The sequence below is a fragment of the Mus pahari genome, chromosome 7, assembly GCF_900095145.1.
Source record: "Mus pahari chromosome 7, PAHARI_EIJ_v1.1, whole genome shotgun sequence".
Taxonomy (NCBI): domain Eukaryota; kingdom Metazoa; phylum Chordata; class Mammalia; order Rodentia; family Muridae; genus Mus; species Mus pahari.
Window position 1 is genome coordinate 3,378,254 of NC_034596.1, and position 5,410 is coordinate 3,383,663.

A 5,410-nucleotide genomic window follows, 5' to 3' on the forward strand; every position below is an offset into this window, starting at 1 on the left:
CTCTCTAATATCTTTCCAGACATTGTTATCTTCAATTTTTTTCAATCAGCTGAAAAACAGAGTACTAACTTTGTATATGTTTCTACATCTTCATTTTCTCATGCTAACAATCCCATAACCTCATGTACTCTCCTTCTAATGCTATTTATTCCGAAATCATATATAATTTCCTATTTTTCTATTCATACCTTTTCTTCCTAAAACCACTCTAACTCTCTATTCTTGATGTCCTCAAGTTCACCCTGGCTAATTAATGCAGCAATCATTGGACCAGAGGTTACATGTGGTTCCTTATGATTCCAAAGTCAAGGACAAGTCTGCCAATGAACCATTTCCAAAAAGAACCATGTAAGCCTTTATGGTCCTTGTGGTTATATTGTTTAGATCCTTTCCCATGACCCTAAAGGCCAAGCAGAATGCCTGTTTCTCATCCTCTACAGCCTCATGACCATTCCTCGTTCCTGAAAACTGCATCTGCTTCATTTACCATGATGCTAATAGCTCTGAGTAATGGGGGAGGTATATTCCCAGAAAGAAAGATTGAAAGTAGAGTAATAAAGACAGCAGATCAGCTTTTGGGCAACAGCAACCATCAGCACATGTGGGGATCATAGGATCAACAACGTGGCAATGCACCAGGGGCAGGAACTGTGTTAGTCCTCCTTTTACACAGCCATGCTGGACCCAGCATAGATCTACCTGAAAACCCAACTATACCACTCACCCACAGCCTGTCAATCAACTACAGAACAAGGCCTCATCTTCACAGTCATCCACAGTGGAAGGCAACAGCCTGTCATTCATCCACAGGAAAAGGTCAAATCTTGACAGTCATTCATAGTAAACACACACAGCCTGTCAATCATCCATAGGACAAGGCTGCAGTCGATCATCCACAGGAAAGGTGCTCAACCTGTCAATCATTCATAGTAAACAATCCATGTCAGTCATCCATAGAAAACACCCATAGCTTGCAATCATCTACAGCAGAAGGCCACAGCTTTTCAGTTATCCACAGGAAAAGTACAAAGCCATCAGTCATTCATAATAAACACCCTTAGCCTGTCAGTTAGCCATAGGAAATTCCCAGAGCCTGGCATTTATCCACAAGACACAACCACCACCTGTCAATCATTCATAGTAAACACCTGTTGCCTGTCGGTCATCTATAGGATACAGCCACAACCTGTCAATCATTCATAGTAAAGCAACCTAACCTGCCAATCATCCACAGGAAATGCCCACAGCCTGTCAATCTTCCACAGGAAATACCCTCAGCCTGTCAATCATTCATAGTAAAAACACAGCTGTTAGTCATCCATAAGCCTGGTCTACAGAGTGAGTTCCAGGACAGCCAGAGCTACACAGAGAAACCCTGTCTCAAAAAAAAAAAAGATATACACAAAACATGTCAGTCAAGCATAGCATATGCCTATAGCCTGTTAGTCATACACAGGAAAATCGACAGCCTGTTGTTCACTAATAGGAAATAACCACAGCTTGTCAATTTTCCATAGTAAAGGAACACAGCTGCCAATCACTCATAATAAACGAACACAGCCTGTCAGTCATCCACAGAAAATGCCACAGTCTGCCAATCATGCATAGTACTAGCCCAACTCCTGTCAATAATTCAGAGGACAAGGCCACAGCCTGTCAGTCATCCACAGAAAATGCCACAGTCTGCCAATCATGCATAGTACTAGCCCAACTCCTGTCAATAATTCAGAGGACAAGGCCACAGCCTGTCAGTCATCCACAGAACAAGTCTAATGACTATCAATAATCCACAAGGAATGCCCACAACATGTCAATCATCCATAGGAAACATCCACAGACTGGCAATCATCCAAAAAACACAACTACAGCCTGTCAATCATCCACAGGAAATACCCATAGTCTGTCAATCACCCATAGGTCATGCCCACAGTCAGTCAATCATCCACACAAATGCCTATAATCATTAATTATGCATAGGGAACTACCAAAGCCTGTCAATAATGCATAGGAAACATCCACAGCCTGTCAGTTATCCACTAGACAAGTCCACAGTGTGTCAATCTTCTGTAGGAAACACCTACATCTGGTAAATCATCCAAAAGGAACACCAATAGCCTGACAATCATCCATGCAATATGCCTGCAGCCTGTCAATAATCTGTATAAAATGCTCAAAGCCTGTCAGTCATGCATATGACATGTCTACTGCCTGTCAATTATCCAAAGGAAATGCCCACAACAACTAAATAATCCATAAGGTAAGCCCACAACCTGTTAGTCATTCTTAGGACACACACACACACACACACACACACACACACACGGCCTACAATCATATACAGGACATGCCCACAGCCTGTTAATAATCCATAAAAATGCCCACAGCCTGACAATCAGCTGTGGGGGAACACCCACAGTCTGTCAATCATCCATAGGAAACAACCACACCCTGTCAGTCATCCACTGTACAAGGCCAAAGCCTGTCAGTCATACATACTAAGTGCCCTCAGACTGTCAATAATCCATAGGAAATGTCTGCAGCCTGTCAATCATCAACAGGACAAGGCTACAGCCTTGTAATCATCCAGAAAAGAAGGCTAATCTTGTCAGCCACACACAGGACAAGGACAAATCCTGTTGGTCATCCATACTAAATGCCAATAGCCTGTCAACCACCCATAGGAAATCCCCACAGACTGTCATCCATGCATATAACACACCCACAACCTGTCAATTATAATAGTAAACATCCAAAACCTATCAATCATCCAGAGTATAGGAACATGACCTGTAAATCATCCATTGTAAAGGATCACAGCCTGTTAGTCATCGACAGAGAAAGTCCACAGCCATTAAATCATCCACAGGAAATACCTTCAGTCTGTTAATCATGGGCACAGGATTTCATTCTAATCAACCACAGGACAAGGCCACAACCTGTCAGTTATCCACAGGAGAAGACCATATCCTCTCAGTAATCCACAGGATAAGATCATAGTCTGTCAGTCATCCACAGGACAAAGCCAAAACCTGTCAGGCATCCATAGTTAAAGTCCACAACCTATCAGTCATCTATAAGGCATAGCACAGGTCTATTAATCATCCACAGGGAATGCTCACAACTTGTCAGTTATTTATAGGAAATCCCCACAACCTGTCAATCATCCATATGACATGTCTACATCCTGTCATTCACCCACAGGAAACACCCACAGCCTGTCAGTCTTTCACAGAAAGTGACCACAGCCTGTCAATCATCCAAAGGAGATGCCTACAACATCTCCCTCATCCACAGGAATTGCCCACAACTTGTCATTCATCCCTAGTAAAGGAACACAGCCTGCCAATCATCCACAGGAAATGCATACTACATATCCCTCACTCATAGGAAATCTCATCAGCCTGTCGATCATCCATATGAAATGCCCACAGCTTGTCAATCAACTCCAAGACATGACGACAGCCTGTCAATCATCCATAGTAAAGGAACACAGCCTGTCAGTCATCTACAGACAATGCCCAATGCCTGTCAGTCAACCAAAGGACAAGACCACAGCCTGTCAGTCATGCACCAGACAAGGCCAATGCCTCTCTGACACAGAAAGTAAACTCCGAAAACCTCCCAGTCGTCTGTAGGAAAGGCCCACAGCCTGTCATTCGTCCAAAGGACATGCCCACAACCTTTCTATCATTCATAGTAAAAGTAAACAGCCTTTCAATTATCCACACAATACACCCACAGCCTGTCAATCATACATAGTAAAGGAACAGTCAGACTATCATCATTAGTAAAGGAACACAGCCTGTCAGTCATCCACAGACAATGCCCACAGCCCTGCAGTCATCCTCAAGACAAGGCCACAGCCTGTCAGACATGAGCAGGACAAAGCCAAAACGTGTCTGTCATCAAAAGTAAATTCTCACAGTCTGTTAGTCATCCACAGGAAAAGGCCAAATCTTGACAGTCATCTATAGTAAATGCACACCAGCCTGTCAGTCATCCATAGAACACAGTCACAGTCTGTTGATCATCCACAGGAAAGGCCCACAACCTGTCAGTCATTCATAGGAAACCCTGATAGCACGCCATCCATCTATAGATAACATCAACAGGCCCTCCCTGGCTTGGCCGCTTCTGCCCTCTGTCTGTCTGAAGCCAGGCAGTGTTGGGGAACTGTGCTGAGAGCCAGGGTGATGACCAGCACAGCGCCTCTGTCATTGGGCGAGGAGGCCTGAGGGACGGTTTGGCTGGGTGCATAAGGACACCACAACCTGTGGCCCCCACAGAGCAAGGGCGATGGAGTCCAATATGACAAGCAGAAGGAGCCTGCCAAGTCCCTTCGCATCAAAGTCATCTCCACGGGCAACGCAGAAGTGGGAGAAAGCTGCATTATAAAGCACTACCGTGAGAAGAGATTTGTGTCTAAGTACCTGGCAATCATTGGGATTGACTATGGAGTCAACAAAGGTCCAAGTCAGAGATAGAGAAATCAAAGTTAACATCTTTGACATGGCTGGACATCCCTTCTTCTTTGAGGTCCGAAATGAATTTTACAAGGACACACAAGGTGTGATACTGGTCTATGACATTGGGCAGAAAGACGCACTTGATGCCCTTGATTCATGGCTGACAGAAAAGAAGCAGGAGCTTGGGCCGCACAGAACGTGGACAGCATTGTCTCTGTTGTATGTGCCAACAGGATCGACTGCTCCAAACACCGCTGCATTGATGAAAGTGAGGGGCGTCTCTGGGCTGAAAGCAAAGGTTTCCTGTACTTTGAAACATTAGCACAAACTGGTGAGGGAATCAACGAGATGTTCCAGACCTTTTACATGTCCATAGCTGACTTGTGAAAATGGCAGGAAGCGTCCTGCCGCAAATAGCAGTGCTAGTTTCACCAAAGAACAAGCAGACACCATTCGCAGAACCTGAAATAGTTAAGGACAGCTGGGAGTCAGATCTGGGGCCTCGAGGGAGGATGTTACTAAGGCCTACCGGAAGCTGGCTGTGTAGCTTCACCCGGTCCAGTGAGTAACACCTGACAGTGAAGATGCCTGCGAAGCAGTTGTGAATGCCCCGACAGCCCTCCTGAAATACATGGAGTAGAGGCAGAGGAAACTGCAAAGGAGCTCAAGTGCAAACAGATTCCCCTTGAGCCACCAGGGGGAGACAAGCCAGTGCTCAGAGAGAGAGGCAGTGCCAGCCACAGGAGCTGGAGGGCGCATTGTAGGTTACTCGGGAGTGTGCATACAGTAACGCACTTCGGGCCTCTCCGGAGCTCAGGCATGTTGGGCGGTAGGAGGGGCCCTGCATGAGACTTGTCCCTGTCCACAGGCAGGTGGGTCCTCTTCCACAAGCTGGTCTCTTTCTTCTGCTCTCGTGTTTATCTGCCTCTCCTCTCGCCCCACTC

General features: G+C 45.6%; 1 pseudogene; it reads left to right on the top strand.

Annotated features, from left to right (window-relative positions):
• Positions 1-3,452: 3,452 nt before the first annotated feature.
• On the top strand, positions 3,453-5,106 carry LOC110324644 (annotated as a pseudogene).
• The last annotated feature ends 304 nt before the right edge of the window (positions 5,107-5,410 follow it).